At 34.3% G+C, this 21,268-nt stretch overlaps 1 protein-coding gene across 1 annotated transcript in view; it reads right to left on the reverse strand.

Annotated features, from left to right (window-relative positions):
* The window catches only part of POT1 (protection of telomeres 1), a 112,833-nt gene extending 95,125 nt beyond the window's left edge, over window positions 1–17,708 (reverse strand). Inside the window, exons 1-2 of the mRNA XM_008585723.1 lie at window positions 17,630–17,708; window positions 11,261–11,352 (exon numbers count right to left, since the gene is read on the reverse strand). The gene's annotated coding sequence lies outside the window, so the exon portion shown is untranslated. The remainder of the gene's footprint in view (window positions 1–11,260; window positions 11,353–17,629) is intronic.
* Window positions 17,709–21,268: the final 3,560 nt, after the last annotated feature.

Here is a 21,268-nt window from a genome sequence, read left to right on the forward strand (position 1 = left end):
GTCCCCAGAGATGGAATGTGCCTCTCGGGAAGAGGGAGTTTATCTGTAGCTGTCGCCTAGGGTGTGAGGGTGAGACGATCTGGGCGGGCTTCTCATCCCAGCCCCCCCCGAGGCTGGGCGGGGGGTTCCCTCGCTGCCGGCCCCTTCTAAGAACCGTGGGCCGAGTGGGACTACAAGCCCCAGGATGCTCTGCGTCAAGGTAAGCAATTAGCTCGTCCCAGCGGGGAGCCACGCCAGATAGAGATGACTGGCCAGCCCTCACTATTCCGGGCTTGCCTGGCTCCACCCTAGAAAATGGAGGCAGCTTTGTTGTGGGCGCCCAGCCTGGTGTAATGGGCGGGGAATAATCGGGCTTCGCCCCGCAAGTGGGATTTTTCTGGGGGTGACTCACGGAGGTCGCCGAGTGGGCCTTTTGGCGTGTTTCAGCGTGATTCAGATGTCTCTGCGCTGTTCCTCCGCTGGCTCTCCTGGCCTTTGCCGTGTGGGCAGCCAATATTGTTCCTGCAGCCGGACCTGGGAACCCCCTGGAGTCTTTCTCCGTGTCGGCCCCAAAACCTCGAACCCTCTGCCGCTTATTTGTCGATGTAGTATCGTTGTTGAAAGATTTATTCGTCCTTTGTTGCTCTTAGAAATGCAGTCACTTCTCTGGTATCAGAGCACACAGCACTCAGGATCGCGCTGTTTCCCGACACTGGTGCTCCAGGCGCGCCGCCATTTTCCTCCTCCATGTATTTCTTTTATGATGAAGAAAAAAATTTAAGGAAAGAATGAATGACTAAAATGACATCAGATTTCTTAAGAAAACTTTTTCAAAAGCTAATATTAACTACATATAATTTGGTAAAAAGTTACAACTCTTCCTCTTGCATACATTCAACAACATGGAAATAGCAACCAAAAAATATATATATTTGTTTTTTAATTTACAAGCACGGATCTATATTTGAATATACATATACAAATTGCACTGAAGGCCCTCAGGTGATCCCATCCTAACTGACCTTGCCTGTTTTATCTCCATATACTTCCACTCAATACTACACAAATCAAACTCTCTTATAATGCGTACTGCTTTTCCCCATATATTCTTTCCTTATTCTGAGTTCTCACTAATAATAACTAACATTTTTTCCATTTGCATATAACTGACCTTATCTATATTTCAAAGCCAATGCTATAAATGCTTCTTCCTGGTATAGTCCATCTTAGATTTTCCCTCTCCCAGAAAAAAATAATTCTTCCTTCTTCTGAACTCTCCTATGCAGCATTTTAATATTTTTTATCTTGTGTGTTATTTACACTTTTCTTAATGCCTTTAATGCCCTTAAAGCCCTACACTCCTTGGAACTAAAAATAATATCTTGTCCATGTGTATATCCCATAGGAAGCACTGCCAGAGGCTTCTGTTCATAGTCAGTAGTCAACAAATAGCTGTTGAACTAATTAACACTGGTAAAAACTGAAGTACAGATCTAAACAAAAGAGGGAAAAAAATAAATGGCTCTTAGGATCCAGCTTCCAAGATTTTACAAATCATAATGGCTTTTAAATTCAAATACACAGAGAATAAGAAAGATAAATATATAATAGGAAAAACTAGTTTCTATAAACACTCATTAGATGGAATTGAAAATGAGATTTAATATACAGTGTTCTAAGTCCTAAGCTTCCGAGAAGCGCATACTGAAGCCATTCAAACAAAAATGGGAATTACACATTTCAGTGGTTAAGTATATTCTGATATACCACAGTAGGTGTTTTCTCAATCTGTTGAAAAATTGTTTGGAGAGCAGTCTGAAAATACCATGCTACTAAAAGGGAAAACGATTTGAATGCATATGGGTAAATGTTAATATGTTTACGAGCAGTCTGAAAATACCATGCTACTAAAAGGGAAAACGATTTGAATGCATATGGGTAAATGTTAATATGTTTACGAGCAGTCTGAAAATACCATGCTACTAAAAGGGAAAACGATTTGAATGCATATGGGTAAATGTTAATATGTTTATAAAAAGTAAAACACATGTGGTATAAATGAAATTTTTGAACTCAAGATACTTAGATATTAGTATATGGGTCATTTACCTTTTGTGTCTATACTATCCTGTCACAGTGCCTTACAAAGAGTGAGCCCTTGTCATTAAACAATTCCCTATTTAGCTTAGCCAAGAGAAAATATTTACTGCAAACCCATCTCAGAGAAAAAGAAAGAAATCAGTACAGGTCTTCTTAACCAAAAGTGTTCTTCAAAAATCTACAACTAACTCAAAAGGCTAAAAAAAAAAAGGGGGCCACATACTATATAATTCCAACTATATTAGATTCTGGAAAAGAAAAAACTATGGAGAAAGTAAAAAGACCAGTGGCTTCCCAGGGCTTAGGGAGAAGAAAGAATGAATAGGCAGAGCCCAGAGGATTTTTAGGGCAGTGAAAATATTCTGGTAAGATAGTTTAACAGTAGATACATGTCAATATACATTTGTCCAAACCCATAAAATATACACCACCAAGAGTGAACCCTAATGTAAACCACAGACTTTAGGTAATAATGATGTGTCAATGCAGGTTAATCAATTGCAACAAATATGCCTGGTGGGGGAAGATTAATACTGAAGGATGTGTGGGGGCAAGGGGTATATGGGAAATCTCTGTACTTTTCTCTCAATTTTGGTATGAACCTAAAACTGCTATAAAAAAAAGGCTTTTAAAATTCTCTGTACCAATTCATTTGCATAATAGCAAATATAGTTTATACATGTTAATATTTCCTAATTAGGAAAGCAACCAGTAGTGAAATAAGCAAATCAACAGCTGAACAAAAATGTAAACCACAAGACTAGTGTATTAATCTGCTAATTTTTAATACATAATACATTAAAAATTAACAAGTTGTTATACCTAAAGAGCAGGAAAAGGGCACAGAAAACACGAAACAACTGATAATCCAAAAAGAAAAATATTTCTCTAACTTTATCAAGCATTAAGTGATTTTTCTAACTAACCTTACAAATTGTTAAGTTATCATATTTTAAACATTGTTAAAGAGTAAGAAGGTGCAGGGAGAAACGAGGGATGTGATGGCACTGATATTTAGTGACTGACAGAAAATGTTTCTCTAATAAAAAAAAGGATTTCAGAGTATTAGCATCTATTGGGTTGTGTACTACCAAGGACATAATTAGAAGTAATATATGAGTAATATTAGCACTAATAACCAAAATCCTTAAACGGCCTACAAATAACTACATGATCTCACACCCACTAATCTCACTAGCCACATATTATGTGATTCACTCTGGTATTTTGCCTTCTCATAATTCTTTAAACATTCCAGAAGGCTCACTCAGGGCCTGTGCATATGCTATTCTCTCATCAGTCCACGGCCCAAGTACTTCTGTGCTTATTTTCTCACTACTCTTTGCATTCTGCTATTTAACATTCTTAACTACACGTCATATTGGGATCAAATAATTATGTAACCATTTTTAATTCCACTCTTCTCTACTGGACACTGTGCTCCATAACTTATTCACTGCCATACTCCAATATCTATCAAAAAAACACAAAAAATATTCAACGAGTGTTTGGACAACTACATAAATAAGCAGATATGAATACTGACATACATACAGTAAACTATAATATAAATATTAAATAAAACAAACTGTACAACTACAACAAAACTTACTTCATAGAATCTTAGCACTTTAGAACTTAGAACCTTAGAGATCATGGAATCAAACACCTTCAGTTTTTTAGATAAGAAAATAAGTGCCAAAGAGGATACATGAGAGGTCTACGACCACTTACAGTTAATTAGTTGTAGACCAAGACAAGGATCCCCTATATCTCATAATTTCAGAAATAAATTTTACAGGCATGGAAAGAAAAAACGTATTAATAAATGGCCATAATTTTGACAATTTTCTGTGCTAAAATATTTTTTAAAAAACTTTCAGAATACTTTAGAAAAAAGTCTTTCCTAATATTTCATATCCACATACTAAATTTTAAAACTGGCTTTAAAAAATTAAAGCTAAAACTGAAAAAAATGTCTTATATGGAAGAAGGTTCAACTGCAGCATGTATACTTCTGCAAAATGTACCTTTATTCTACCAAAGCAAGGATTAAAATCTTATTCAGATTCATTTTAGTGTTTTAGAATTTTTGTTGTATTAAAATACAGAACTAGCCTTAAGAAAACAAGAAAGTAACTAGGAAGGAAGGTTTAAGTTTGAAAGAGAAAAACTCATTGCTTTATACAAAAAGTTTTACCTTTGGGTTGTAACAACTTTTAAACTTGATACTATATCTCTAAAATAAATAGATAAATTAGAATGCTCAAATGATCAGCATTCGTGGATTTTAAATCCCGAAAGAATTTAAAGTAAATTGCGACCTCAGTCTTCTCACCGTTATATTTTAAAAGCGAGAAAAACTTGACTTACCATTATTAACAACTTCTGGTGTCTGACAAGTACTAATTAGCTGGTATAGTCTATCCTATTTCAATGAATACCTATTTAAAATTTATTTCAATAGCAGAAAACGCTCTTCATATGTTGTTAGGTAAAACACCAACACCTAACATACTGTACATGTTTTATAGATACACTGTACGTTTTGCTAATTCATATTATAACCCTATTTTATTGTTTCTCAAATAAACATTTCACAAACATAAGAATCTTAAAGAAGGATAAGGAAGAAAATGTATTTAAAATATAAGCAAACACAAAAATTACAATCTGTAATGACAAATGTGCTAAGAATATTGATTTGATCATCACATACAGTACACAAATACTGACAGTCAACTCTGTACTCTGCAAATATATATAAACAAGAATTTTTTTAAAAAGCAAAAAAAAAAAATTCTGTCATAACAAAATAAGAGGGGAAACTGTGGAGGTAAGTGAGATGTTGTAAAGGTGTGAGGTCACATGAGAACTCTCTGATCTTTTCACTCAATTTTTCTGTAAACCAAAAATTGTTCTAAAAATTAAAGTCTATTTAAAAAATTAATGTGCACAAATTGTCTAGTACACAAGGAACACTCAATAAATAACAGCTATTATTAAAAATAAAATAAAATATAAGCAAACAGATTCCTAGTACTCGATACCATGTATTAACTTTTAAAATCTTTCTCTAAAATAGCCAAGATACATTATGTGAAAGTAAAACAACTTGCAAAACATAGACTGTTGAAGTCATTTGGTGAAAAAATATACACATACAAGCTGTGGAAATGAAGGTCATATGACTCCATCTTCAGGCCCCTCCAGCTTTCTTTCCCCTTTGTATTACCCCCTCCTTTGAGCTTTTTACTAGAAAGTTATCCATTAATCTGAAGCAAGGTGGTCTTAGTTAATACAATGGCTGAAAAGCTAGGCTAATTTAAAATAAAGATCAAAGCTTTGCTGTTGACATCAGTGATACCCTTAAGTTAAATGCTCACCGATCATAAGACATTAGGAAGATAGCCACATTAACGAACTACACAAACTTCCCCTTAGCTCTTTTCTGTTTTCATCCCATGTGCCTTTAGATTCCCTTATTTCTCCCCTAAGTGGTGTGGAGTGCAGCTGTGCAAGCATCTGATCACCATCTGCCCAATCCTTCCCCGTGTGCCCAGTCCTTCCAGTATGAAAGTTATCCATTAATAAACTCTTTGATAAACTGTATAGGGTTGCCTGCATCATTTTATCAGTCTCAAAGTTCCTTCTCGGTTTAGAGGCTATTTCACTTTGCCTCTGTCCTCAGACACAAGCTTAAACGCTTACTTATATACACACATATACACACACACACAAGTGCATACCCACATGTATATGAGGGTACTTCAAAAAGTTTGTGGAAAAGTTGAATTAAAAGATAATATGAATCCTTTCATAAACTTTGTGAAGACCCCTCATAGACACATATACAAAAATTCGAAGGACACCCAAAAAATAAATAAGGGAACCTTTGCTTTTAAGGTTATATCCTTCCATACTGCTTGAATGTTTTTAAAACCATGCCCACACAAGAACAACAAAATCTTCTAAAACAAATATTTGCGAGACCTTATTCAAGTCCATATTACCTCCCTGAGGTAGAAAAAAAAGTAGTTGTCAAGACAGAGTAGTTCCTCTACTTACTGAAAGTCCTTTAACAAACCTTAGAATGGTTAGCTTCATAATAAAAGTATTAATGACCATCATCTTAGAGGGCATTTCTAAGAGGGCATTTTCTTTCAAAAGTTGCAGTTTCATTTTCTAGGCAATGCATTTCATAGTGTCAAATGAACATTATATACATATACAATACTAGATTAACAAAGTTTATAGGGAAGACACAATATCCAAGAACAGATGTTTTTATTCAAATATTTACTTAATGTAGACAAAAAGTGGGAAAAATTAGTGTTCAGAATTTGAAAAATTCAAATTCAGAACTTAGGGGAGCAGATGTTCTTACAGACTTAAGTGGTGTTTGTTGTCTCAAAAACTGAAAACAACCCCCCACCCCCAAACATACATACAACATGCACAACTAATCAATTCTATGCCAATTCCACCAGTGCTTTGGTTTTGTTCTTTATATATTCAGGATAGCTCTTGAATTACTGTAAAGCCTCCAAACTGATTTCTCTTCCTCATTCTCCCCAAAAGAAAAAAAAAAAATGTGAGGGAGGGAGGTTTTGGTAACTGGGAAAAAAGAAAAAAAATTGTGAGATAATCAGGGAAAATGAAATACTGACTTGATATTTGATTATATAAAGGAATTACTGATGAATTATTTTATTGCAATCATGAAACTGTGTTTGCAAGTGTGTATACAAATAGGTAGGAAGATGGAAAAACGGGTATATATCTATGAATGCACTGATATTTCATGTGAAGAAATTGATGTTAATATTTAGGTAGTATTACAGTACTGTGGTATGTACTCATTTGTTTACTCATTTATCACAGTACTCATATGTATAATTTTAGAAGTATTTCTATTTTACTTATTGCGATTTTATGGCTTAAATTATATAATTCCTGAGGTTTGCCTCAAAATAATCTGTGGCAGTAAAATGAGCAGATGATGAAACAGATAAGACAGCCTACGCTGAAGTTAGACTACTGTTGAAGTTAGATAGCCTACTGTTGAAGTTAGATAGCCTCCTGTTAAAGCTAGATAGCCTACTGTTGAAGTTAGACAGCCTGTGCTGAAGACAGCCTATGCTGAAGTCAGACAGCCTGTGCTGAAGTTAGATAGCCTACTGTTGAAGTTAGACAGCCTGTGCTGAAGACAGCCTATGCTGAAGTTAGACAGCCTGTGCTGAAGTTAGACTACTGCTGAAGTTAGATAGCCTACTGTTGAAGTTAGACAGCCTATGCTGAAGTTAGATAGCCTACTGTTGAAGTTAATAGCTTACTGTTGAAGTTAGATAGCCTAATGTTGAAGTCAGATAGTGGGTATACCGACATTCATTATGTCATTCTCACTACTTCTGTATGTTTGAAATTTTCCATAATAAAAAGTTTAAAGACTAATAAAATATTCCTCTAAAAAAGATGCTTTTCTCAAATTCTCCAGGCAGATTCACAGTTTACTGAGGCTGCTACTGTAGCTATTACAGTTACCACCACTAAACAATTTCCCATTTGACTAGACAGTGAGCTCCATAAAGCCAAGCACTATGACTTATTCATTTTGGTTTCTCCAGAGTCTAGTATAGTATCTAGTAAAATGTCAGTCCTTATTAAATGCTTACCGATACTAAATGAATATAAATAATAAAAGATACAGTACTGACCATCTCATTTGACTGTGAAGGTTGTGCAGAGCTGAGTTTTTTTCCATATGTCATTTACTTGTTAGTAATATAACTATAATCAAAAGGAATTAAAATCATATATCTACTATTCCTGCAACACTGTTTAAGAAATAAGATCTAATTCTAAACAACTTATTTGAAAACTTACTGCTGTCTCAACAATACATGAATGAGATTAGTATTCTGCCAAATTTGGTTTTGCGAATATCTAGGGAATCTCCAAATTAACATCAGAGATGTCATATGATTATTAAAGAAAATAATTTTAAAGCATTTAATACACCTGCAGAAGCAATCTGTAAAGATATCTCTGGAGATGTGCTGTCCATTACAAATCAACTAGCTACATATGGCTATTTAAATTAATTAAAACTATATAAAATTTAAAACTCAGTTCCTCAGCCACACTAGCCACATTTCAAGTGCTTGTTAGCCATATATGACTAGTGACTACCATATTGGCAGTGCGATAGAACATTCATATCACTGCAAATAGTTCTATTGGACAATGTTACTCCAGAGAACTTAGGTCATTTAGATTCTCATTTTCAATTATATATCTGTGTTGCCGAAATGTTGTGTAGCAGGTGTGTATTTCTCTTATTTAGGCAAAATAGAAATAACTTAAAACTTGCAATTTCAATCATTCGTAAATGTACAACTTGGCATTACTAATAATCAAAAAGTCACACAGCAATCACCTCTATTTCCGAAACATTTTCATGACCCCAAACATAAACTGTATAACTGTTAATTAATAACTCCCCATTCTCCCATTTCCCCAGCACTTGGTAATTTCTAATCTATTTTCTGACTCTGTGAAATTGCTTTCTCTACATATTCATTTAAGGGCAATTAAACAATAGTTATCATTTTGTGTCTGGCTTATTTCACTTAGCATGTTTTCAAGGTTCAACCATGTATCAGAAGGTCATCCCTTTTTGTGGCTAAATAAAAAGAAATGCATATACCACATTTTGTTTATCCATTCATCTATTAATGGACACTTGGATTGTTTTCCACTTCTTGTCTATTGTGAATAATGCTGCAATGAAAACTGGTATACGAGTTATCTATTTCTGTAGCTGTTTTCAATTCTTTGAGATATATACCTAGAAGTGGGATTGCCAGGTCATATGGTAATCCTGTGTTTAGCTTTTTGAGGAACTGCCAAACTATTTTCTACTGTCCCACCAGCAAAATGTGAGTTCCAATTTCCCCACATCTTCTTGAATACTAGCTCTTGTGTGTCTTTTTGGTTATAGTCATTCTAGTGAGTGTGAAGTGGCATTTCATTATGGTTTTCATTTGCACTTCTCTAATGACTAATGATGCTCAGCATCTTTTTCACATGCTTATTGGCTATTTGCATATCTTCTTTGATGAAATATTTATTCAAAGCACTGGTCTGTTTTTTAATTGGATTATCTTTTTGTTGCTGAGTTTAAGTTCTTTATATATAATGGATAGCAATTCCCTATTAGATATATGATTTGCAAATATCTTCGATTATGCAGATTGCCTTTTCAGTTGCAAAATATACTCCAGTGTACAAAATTTTTAATTTTTGATTAAGTCCAATTTATCTATTTTTCTTTTGTTGCTCATGTTTTTAGTGCTATATTTTAAGAATCCATTGCCAAATCCAAGCTCGTGAAGATTTATCACTGTCTTCTTCTAAGGGTTTTATGGATTTAGTTCTTGATTCATTGTGATGCTTGATCCACTTAGGTCCTTCATTCATTCTGAGTTAAAATTTTTTTTTAATTCTGTATACATGTTTAAAGTAAGGATACTTCATTCTTTGCACCTGTAAGTCCAGTTGTCTCAACATCATTTGTTCAAAAGACAAATGGTCATTTGTGAATACAGAGATAATTTTACTTCTTCCTTTCTAATTTGGATGTCTTTTACTTTTTTTTCTTATTTAACAGTTTTCCCCACTGAGTGAACTTGGCATCTTTCTCAAAATTAATATGCCATGGGAGTATGTTTATGGGTTGATTCCTTGACTCAATTCTATTCCATTGGTACCTATGTCTATCCTTATGCCAGTACCACACTATTTTGATTACTGTAGCAATGTACTAAGTTTTGAAATTGGGAAGCATGGGTCTCCAGACTTTGTTCTTCTTTTTTAAGTTTGTTTTAGCTATTTGAGCCCCTTCAAATTCCATAAGAATTTGGGGGCTGGCTTTTCCATTTCTGCAAAAAAGTTTTGGAATTTTGATAGGGATTATCTTGAATCTACAGATCACTTTGGGTAGTACTGACAGTTTCACATATTAAGCAGAATAACAAGAAATGTATTTCCTTTTATTTAGATATTTTTAAATTTCTTTTGGCAATGTGTTTTAGTTTTCTGTGTAAAAGTCTTTCACTTCTTTGACTAAATTTATCCTAGGTGTTTATTCCTTTAGATGCTATTATAAATGAAACTATTTTCTTTCTTTCCTCCTCAGATTGTTCATTGCAAATGTATGGAAACAACTGATTTTTGTATGTTGATCTTGTACCCTGCAACACTGCTGAATTCATTTATTAGCTCTAGTTGCTTTTTGTTGGATTTTTTGGGATTTTCTATATATATGATCATATCATTTGTGAATAAAGATAGTTTTAGCTCTTCCTTTCCAATTTGGATGTCTTTTATTTATTTATTTTTTTAATCTAACTGCTCTGGTTGGAACTCCTAGTATAATGTTGAACAGCAGTGGTAAAGGCAGGCATCCTTATCTTGTTCCTGATCTTAAAAGAAAGCTTTTAGTTTGCCACCACTAAGTATGATGTTAGCCACGAGTTTTTCACAAATGCCCTATAATGTTGAGAAAGTTCCATTCTATGACTAGCTTTCTCAGTGTTTTTATAACGAAAGGTGTTAGATTTTGCCATATATCCTTTCTGCATCAACTGATATGATCATGTGTTTTTTTTCTCCCCTTTGTTCTATTAACATGATGTATTGCAATGATTTATTTTATGTTCAACCATCCTTACATTTCTGGGAAAAATCCTACTTGGTCATGGTGTCTAATCTTTTTCATAGGCTGTTGGATAAAGTTTGCTATTATTGTGTTGAGGAGTTAGCAGACATGTGTTTTTAAAACTATTAAGAAAATATTACATACATATAGAGAGTTACAGCTTATATTATTTCTTAATTAGAATCTTTTAAAATTAATTATATCTTCGAGACATTCTGTTTAATACTAAAATTAAAATGAAGTGACAGGAGAAATTGTTCCTTTTTATATCAATAATCAGTCTTAATGACTACTTAGGACTGTGGCCATTTTACAGATGTTACTTTTTTAAAGTATCATTTTTATACATACCAGAAAATATATGACAAATCGCAAAAAAAAAGTCTGTATGATGAATACAGCATGATCAATAATTCTAAATCTACTTCCAAAACAACAAGTAATATAAAAAGATTTTACCCCTTCATAGAAAACTTCCACACAGTCCTTTGCTAATTTTCTGAAAAATAATACATTGATGGTGTTGACCTCTGAATTTCAATTTTCTTTTTCTGTAGAGAAAAACACAAAACACACAGAAAACCATTTCAGAGAGTTTTATACAAATGAGAAAATTAGTGACAACTACATTTTAAAACTATATTACTTCAAAATGTAATTATGAAGAAAGTAATTAAAATGTTTATAATTTACTTTTAGTTTGCTCTAATACCTCAGGTATTGCAAAAATAATGTACAGAATGCTACTACACATTAAAATCAAAATAATAAGTTTCAACTAGAACATGCTAAACATCACGTGAACAGCACATAATAGCCACCTTCTACTATTTGTTTTTCCACATTTATAACTAAAAGAAATTGAATAAATACTAATTATTTTATTTAAAAGTACCTGACAGATCACACCCAAATATTTCATTTTTACTGATGATAAACTTTAGTAATATACAGTTTTAGTGCAGAGTCTCTTACATTGTTCATTCATTATTTCCCCACAAATTTTCTTTGTCAAAATCACAGCTGGGTCTTTAACAACACACATTCTGCCCCTTTATTCTTCAATACATGGGTGCTAAGAGAAAAGACCACACTTGTCTAGGTGAAACCTTAATGAAATAACTAGACTACAAAGAAATTTCACTAACAATCAACAAACACTGTCAATTCATTAGACTAGATTTTGCATACACATAACTTTCTTCCTTATTTAAAATGACAAATCCAAAATCTCCAGCACTAAAACCTAAGGAATTCTGAAATAAATAAAAAATTTAAATTTACAAAACAAAAATTACAAGAGATTACTGAGTTACAGAAGCATACTTAAAATACTGAGTCCTTTAAATGATATCAGTCCCCACAAGATATATCAGTGATGTACAGTAATACACTAGGGCTTCATTCTAACATGCACCATTTTAAAAATGAAAATATCAAAGCTGTTAAGTGCCCAAAAGACTTTAATATATTACTACTTTTATCCCTAACACAATCTTAAAACATGAACCAAGTTCTTTTCAAACTGGCATCTTAATCAACCAGACTGCAGTAAACACTTAAAACCAAGTGCCATTTAGCAAACCTTCAATAATTGGAAGTGTCCAAGAGCAGGCCAGCACTTAACTTAGCAATAGGTTCATTAAAGATGTTCAATAAGTACTTGATATAACAGAGGCAGGGCAGGGGACAAATCCCACAAGTGAATTGATAATCAATCCTTCTAAATAATGGTGCATCCTGGCCAAGTCACTATAACTGTTTGAGGGGGATGTTGCCAAGTTCTGTAACCTCATTGAGATCTTCTAAGCCTTGGGACAGAATTTCCATAATCCTCATTCTTCAGAGGTCACCTCCTGTAACCACTATAGCAGGGCCAAATGCTAAGACTCAATTATATCATCTGAGAGAAGTCTTGTTCATATCAGTTTTCAAACATTCAAGTATTCCAAGAAACTCTCTTATTAGATTTTCATACATCTACCTATGGAGCATATGAAAGATCTTTCCAACATCTCCAGTCTCTGTTATGTGACTTAGAATCTGCCACTCTGTCAGGTCTAGTGGCACCTAGCAATGAAACAACTACTACATAGCTGCCTATTGCTCCTTTCGCTTACGTCTTTAATCCAACCCTTCAAAATAAATATATATATATACAAATTAAGCCTTATTGTTCCTCAAGCACAAAAACACAGAGGCTACTAATCAAAACTGAATACACTTCTTTAATGTCTTAAAAGACCCATCAAACTTCTGTTTCAGACCATCATGGAGTAACAGAGACTGCATTTATTCTCCAGCCTTAAGACAACTAGAAAATCAAGAAAAAAAAAAAAAAAAAAAAAAAAAAAAAAAAAAAAAAAGAAAAAGAAAAAAAAAAATGAAACGACAGTTTTCAGATATTAGATATGAAGTGCAGGAAAGTTATCTCAGAAGTAAAACAAAGAACCCTAGCTTGCTTCCTGGAGTTTCCAGGCAGCAGAAAATGGAGGTAGAATCCAAACAATGGTCAGCAGTCTTACTGAGTTAAGAAGAGGTCAGAGTCTGAGGAAACCATGGTGACTAAAATTTTCAGGGCAGAGTACTGAAAAGAAGAGAGCTGCATAGTGAGTCCTCTGAACATCTTTAGAGGGGTGCCCTTACATATTAGGCCAAGGACTCATCTCCACAAGTATGAGCACCAAGTACACTGGGAAAGGGAAAAGCCACCTGAAAGGAAGGGGCAAAGCAATACTGAGATTCACACAGGGCTGGGAATTGTTCTGGTTCCAACCAACTAGAGTGGAAAGACTTCCTCATATACAGAGTATACAGTAGAATCCTCAAAAGGGATTTCCTTAGTGATGAGGCTAAATTAGTTCCCAAATAAAGACTACTTTGGACTCATCCTAACAAAGCCGGTCAAATTGATTCCAAGAAAATTTAATGTATCCCAAACAAAAACAAATAATATTTAAAGGATGACAAATCCAACATTTGATAACATAAAATTCTAAACGTCCAGCATCCAGACAAAAATTGCCAGGTATGCAAAAAGGAAGAACAAGCACAAAACAAGCAGGAAAAAAAAAAAAAAAAAACAACAGAAAAGAATCCAGAAATGACAAAGGTAACAGAATTAGCAGAAAAGATGCTAGAATAGTTGGAAAACATGAACACAATGAGAAGAAAAATGGAAGATATGAAAAAGACTCAAGCGGAAGTGGAACTTTTAGAGTTAAAAAATTTAATATTGAAAGTTAATAGTAAACTGAATGGGATTAATAGTACATTAACAGAAGAAAATGTTACTGAAAACTGAAAAATACAGAAAATCAACAAAAAGCTGACACTTGTAAAGATTAATAAAGTAAAAGTCTAGTCAGAAATAATCAGGAAAGAATAATAAATAAAAGAGAATAGTCACAAATCACCAAACCCAAAATGAGAAATGAGATATCACTGCAAACCCTACCAATATTAAAAGGGTATTAAAAGGAATATTATGAGCAACTTTATGTCAATATATTTGGCAACTTAGATGAAATGGATAACTTCCTTTACAAACATAAACTACCAAAGCTTATTTAAGACAAACAGATAACCTGAGCAGTCTTCTATTAATTGAAGACATTGAACTTAGTGTTAAAAGCTACCCCATAAAAATATCTCCAGCATAGCTGGCATTGCTGGTGAATTCTACAAACATTTAATGAAGAAATAATAACAATTCTACAATCTCTTCCAGAAAATAGAAGAGAAGGGACCATTTAACAACTCCTCTCACGAGGACAGCCTTATACTGACATCAAAACTAGTAAAAATCATTGCAAGCTTCAGACCAACATCCTTCATAAACATAGATGCAAAATCTTTAACAAAATATTAGTAAATCAAACACAGCAATATATACATAAAGGATAATATATCAGGATGAAGTAGAATTCATCTCAAGAATGCAAAATTGGTTTAACATCCCATAATCAATCAATGCAAACTACATGTTAGACTAAAATGAGAAACTATACCATCATAGAAGCAGACAATACATTTAACAAAACCCAATAGCCAATCATGATAAAACTCTCAACAAAGCAGGAATTGAAGGGAACTTCCCTAACCTAATAAAGAGCATCTATAAAAAAATAAAACTTACTGGTAAAAGATAACATCATACTTACTGGTAAATGACCAAATGTTTTTGCCCATAGATTGGAAGAAAAAAAAAGATGCATGATCTTACCACTGCTATTTAACACAGTACTGGAAATGAACAAAAGGCTTACAGGTTGGGAAAAAGAAATAAAACTGCCTAAATTCACATATGACATAATACTCTATGCAAAAAATATTAAGGAATCTACAAAAGTTACTAGAAATAATAAGAGAGATAAGCAAGGTGCAGGGAACAAGATCAACATACAAAAATCAATTGTATTTCTATTGTAGCAGCAAACTGAAAATTGGAACAAAAAAATACAAAACCATCAAAAAGCATGAAAAATTTGGGGATAAATTAACAAAATTTATGAAAGATCTGTACACTGAAAACTATAAAATACTATTAAGAGAAATTAAAGAATAATGGGGCATTAGATTAAGCTAATGGATCAGAAACATGAATATCATGAAAATGTGAAATCCCCATAACTGATCTGTAGATTCAATTCAATAGCAATCAAAATCCCATTTGGTCACTGCTGGTATATAATAACGAAATTAATTTTTGCATATTGACCTTTATTAAACAACCTCTTTAAATTTTCTTACTAATTCTTCAGTTTTTCCATAGATTGTGTCACATATTTTACATATACAGTAAGGTCATCTATCAATAATGACAGTTTTATTAATTCCTTTCTGATTGGTATGCTTTTAGTTTTTTTGTCTTTACTTATTGTACGAAGAGGACCTCCTGTACAATGCTTAGTACAAGTGGTGAAAATGAGCATCCTTGTTACATTCCTAATTTCAGGGGGAAACTTTCAAATATGAGACTTGCTTTAATATTTTTGAAGATATTCTTTATCAGAATAAGCAAGTTTCCTTATATTCCTAGTTGTCCAAGTGTTTTCATCATGAACTGGTGTTGAATTCAATAACACACCTATTGACATAACATAAATTAAAAAAATTAAAAAATACAAAGTGCTGATGACAATGTGGAATAACCCAAATTTTCATACACTGCTCATGGAAATGTAAACTGGTACAAAAGTAGGAAAAATGTGTCAGTATTTACTAAAGATAAACATACTCGTATGGATATACTACAACACTGCAATTGCACGACTGGGTATACATGCTAACCAAAATGCACACATACATTTACCAAAAACAAGTACAAGTCTAGCTTGTATAGCCAAAAACATGAAACTAACGAATTGCCTATGAACAGCAGAACAGGTAAGTTGTAATATATTCACCTAATGAAATACTAGAGAGCAATGAAAAAATAGACTAAAATATCAATATTGATCAAATCTTATAAACATAATATTCAATGAAAAAAGACACAAAAGAGATAATACTATAAAATTAAATTACACAAATTTCAAAAACAGGCAAACTAATCTATGATATTATAAGGAGAGTAATTCCCTTAGGAATAGTAACTAGAAGAGGGTACAAGGAGAGCTCTGGGATGCTAGTAATGGTTAGACACCAATACAAGTGTGTGTTCTCTTTATAAAAATCATCACGCATAATTTTTGCATTTTTCCATATGTATATTACGTATGTTTGCTAAAAAAAAAAATATCTAGTGCCTCTAAGAAATGTACCTTGATGGACTGAAATTATGGATGCTTACATCATGTTATACTGTATTCATTCATTTTTTTATTTTTTCTTTTGAATGGATGACTTCTCTACCTGAATCACACACCTCAAGTCTAAAACTTGACAGTACCTTCTGTTTACTTATTCTATGGCCCTATCCAACTCTTACAGGTCATTTATTAGTCATTTACCAACTTTCTGCTATGTGCAAGGTACTAACCACTGGAAATAAATTAAAAAATAAAAAATAAAAAAAAAAAGACCTCCTGATATAACTCAATTTTCTGCAAATACGTGTTACTTGATAAATCTAATTATATTTCCTCAGAAAATTAACTTATTTATAATACCTCTCTTTATGCTCTACCACCTCAACTTATTTTTTCTCTTGACCACAGTCCTACCTGATATTATTTTTATGAAATTATATATTGCATTTCTTCATTTCCCTTAAATGTAAAATCCATGAAGGCAAAAACTTAAGTTTTGGTCCCTGCTATATCCCCAGTACCTAGAACAGTGTCTAGTAAATAGATGGTTTTTAATAGTTGTAGAATGTTGTGGTTCACAGACTGTTTCCCATTCACTGCTCCACGCCATTCTTCAAACCAATTACAGGCTGCAGATGAGATCCACTTTGGTCCCCAAGTGTTGCAAGGTAGCCCTTCCTACCTTACCAGGATTATTTGAGGGCTACCAGAGAGAAAAAAAATCCTCGCTATGTAAGAAGGACACCTATGTAAAAACTAGCATGTTGAAATCAAAGTTTTAAGAAAGTTAAGTTGCTAAAATGTTTAGTTCACATTGGTGAAACTAGAAGTAGGGAGACTAGTTAGCTATTTTAATAGTGTAGATATGAGGGTAAAGGGGTCTGAAGAAGAATAAAGAAGGGAGGGGGAAGAAGGATGTTGAAAAAAAATTTAGTAAGGGAAAGACTAATTTTCATTCACAGATTTTTGTACTACTGTGAATGTATTATTTGTTAACCATCTGTGTGTGTGTATAAAGTTGCGTATTTGTAGATTACAGGCAAAGAGCTAAGCAGTCTGTTCATACTATATATACCTTGTAGTCTGATCTTCAATCGGACAGCAGTTCCATTTCCATGATAAGTTAAAGAAGAGATAAGTGAAAGTTTTCCCTGAAATGAGAGAAAAATAGTTGCAAAGAGCCAAAGGAGTTTATTATAATATCATGATATAAATGAAAATTAGAGTAATTTTTTAAAGCAATAAAGAATTTCATTTTTTGAGAAGTCAAACTACTGTGTTCAACTATTTTTAAGACATGAAATAATGCTGAATTAGTTTTTCTAGAGAAAAATCAGAGGGTCTAAAAATACTTTAGGTTCATAATTTAATTTCTTAAACAATTCTATTAGTTAAGTAATAGCGATTCCTCATTTTACAGATAAAGATGAACTTTAGATCAACTTTACCCAGCTTCGTTTTAACCTACAATACATATGTTCTCTACCAAACCAAAACATGAGGTTTCCTCCTAGAAAAGAATGAAAGTCTAATAAAAAAACATTTAAAAGTACAAAATGATAACCTCATAAATAAGGAACGCATGGACAAATCAATACACTTAAGACCCAAGTACAGTTCAGTCTTTGTTCTGCTTCTGTAACTAACCAGCTCTATTAGTTTAAATAAAAAAGAGTCATTTAATCAAAGTCTCAGATAAAATGAAGTTTTTAATCTGGTTGGTTTCTACAACTTCTTCTGGCTCTAAAATTTAATGATTCTATGAATATAATATTAAGCTCTTGGAAAACTTCCATGCAGAAATCTACTTTATTTAATAAAGTTTAAAAGTAGATCCTCTAATACATACCTCCCACACTAACACTCTAGACTTTGATATAGCCAACAAAAAATACATCAATTTTACTTACAGGACAGGAACCAATTTTACTTATACATCAACTTTACTAATAAGATGGGAATCAAAAATAAATAAAAATATAACTATCAAAACACATAGTGACACAGAGTCAAAGGTAAATAGTTCCACTTAGGAGGTAGAAAGTTGGAAAGAGTGACAACAAAAAGTTGGACAACCTGAAAATTTTGAAAGTTTTCTTGACCCAGCAGAGAGTTGAGGTCACAGGGCAATCAACTAACTAGAAATCTAAGGAAAGAGAGGTGCATCCAATAAAAGATGGGAGGAAAGCACTTGCTTACCTAAGGAAGATGACAAATGCTGTCGGACATCTCTAAGAAAAACTCACCTAACATTTTTAAAAACTGCTAAAAGCCAAGTATGGGCTAGTAAAAACACATGGGGCCCCTGGAAGCTGCAAATATGAGGAGGACTCACACCCAATTACAGGTCTTACAAGGTTCAGGCCAAAAGGTGGGGTAAAGGTGGCAGGCAATTAATGCAGGAATGGCAGGAAACACTGCTGGGATCTTTCCCAGTCTTTCTCTCAGAACAAAGGCCTTAAAATGCTGGAGGAAGGGTAACAAACCTGTAAGTCTTAGAGCTTTGGTGAAAACCCACTGTGGCTAAAAGTGGGAAAGAGAAGAAACATCTTGCACCCTGCTAGGGATGAGTGGGAAAAGGTATACTGGTACCATGCCCAAACATACAGCCAGGGGCAGAGCAGGATCCCTGAGAAGGTCCCTCTCTCAACACTCAGGGACCTACTGCCTGCTAAGACAGGCGTGATCACAACAGAGAACACTTACCCACCAAAGGTTAATGAGTACCTAGGAAAAAGTAACATGGTCTACTACTGAGAGAGAAGCCCTAGAGCATGGAGAGAGACCTTATCTGAAGCAAAGCACAAAGGAATGACCCAAAACTTAGGATGTGGAAGACTATGAGAAAAGCCCTGTAGCCAACCAGCCCCCAGCCTATGTACAAAGTAACTCTAGAAGATTCTGAAGCCTGTAGATAACTGAAGTAACCTAGTAATGCTCTCCTCCTGACTAGATTAACTCAATGCACCACACTAAAGGCCTAGCAGTGTTGCTTTGCCTCTCACGGATTTGTCACCTTTCTTCCCCTGGGTGATGGAGCTACAAAAAGGATTACTCAAAGCCCATTTCTTCCGAGCAGTGAGAGACCCTGAAGAGGTTAATTTCCCAGAACCCTCAAAAGAGAGGCATTCCTTCCTTTTGGAAATTAACCACAAACTGGGGTTCTCACCCTGCATTTATTCTCCAGACCAGGAAGTTACAGAAAAAGAACATAGTGGAATTATGACTAAGTTTAGTTTAACAGTAGAGGCTGGTACCATCAATAAAATAACAAAGTGACATTCCATAATGCAATTTGCAAAAGGGTTAAGTCGATCTACCAACAAAAGTTCGATCTTAGCAAACACTGTCTTTCCCTATAGCAGCTTCCCCAGCATTTTTACATATCAATCAAGTAACTTGTCTGTCTTTGGGCCAGCAACCTTACTGTGACACAACTCTCCATCCACATCAGAGACCCTAGCCTAAGGAAAGTTTCCTGTCTTTTGCAAGGTTAACATTTCTATATGTAATTTCAAAAGGTTAGGCTAAACCTGAAACTACAGGGAACTAGGGCCTGTGAAATATATTTGCTTTACAGTATACTCCACATAGCAGAAACAAAGGCCTACACGTTTCCAGAAATTAAAGCTATTTACCTCAGTTTTCACTTTCCCACATAAGATGTACAATTAACAACATATTAGGAGACATACAAAAAAGGCAAGAAAAAACACACCATCAAGACACAAAGCAATCAAGAGAACTAGATCAGATTAAACGAGATTAATCAAATTAAACTCAAAGCAGGTACTTCTGTGCCTCTTGCACTTGATCCAACTAGAAGAAAGGTCTGAGTGAGAGTAGGGGATGACCAGAAAAAATATGAAATTACACTTCCTAGATTGAGACACACTGGTTTTATAAACAACAGAAAGAATACAAAAAAAAAAAAAAAAAAAAAAGGCACCTAGGGAAAGATCCCCAACACCTGGGTGGGGAGGGGTTAACACCTGGAGAAGGAATCCCAGAACTTGAAAGGAGAACCCCTTAGGCCCCAAGAGATGTAGAGGAGGAGGAGTATTAACAATCTTTGCCTTTCAGGACTACTCTAGGGGTCTCTGTTGCCCCAAAGGAAAATGCCCTGGTGCAGCTCTCACGCAATGCTGGAAACTTTGAAAGTAAAGTAACTACTGAGCCTACTTACCATCCTCCACCTTATGGCTCTAACCATGAGCCAGTAAGGAGGGCATGGCACAGCTCCTGCACCATCAATACAGAAGGCCTCCAAATGTCCTCCACTAGGGAAAACGAACTGGTTAAGCAGGACCCCTGAATAAGGATCCTCTCTCTGAAAGAGTCCTCTCAATCAGTCTCTCTGAAAGCAAGGACTAAACTGGGGGCCTTAAGGCTAACCAGCTGGCAAACCACACAGGGGACATGCTGCCTGACTGATATATTTTCTTCTTGAAGAGGCCCCCAACAATTGTAAACTTTTGTTTCTAAGAGTGGCATGTTCGCCCTTGGGAATCTGCTTCTTGTGGGAAAGGCAGAAATTAATCACAAAAACAGTGTGATTTGCACCCAGAGGTAGTTATAAGAAACATTTGAGCGTTTAACAGAACACCTTTGGTCGATCACGTAGCCCTCAGTTATATATTATGTTGACAGTTTTATCTACAATGGGAGTTACTCCATTACAAAGGTGGTATGAAATTTGTCCCTGCCTTTAGCT

The sequence above is a fragment of the Galeopterus variegatus genome, unplaced genomic scaffold (assembly GCF_000696425.1).
Source record: "Galeopterus variegatus unplaced genomic scaffold, G_variegatus-3.0.2 Scaffold107, whole genome shotgun sequence".
Lineage (NCBI taxonomy): Eukaryota > Metazoa > Chordata > Mammalia > Dermoptera > Cynocephalidae > Galeopterus > Galeopterus variegatus.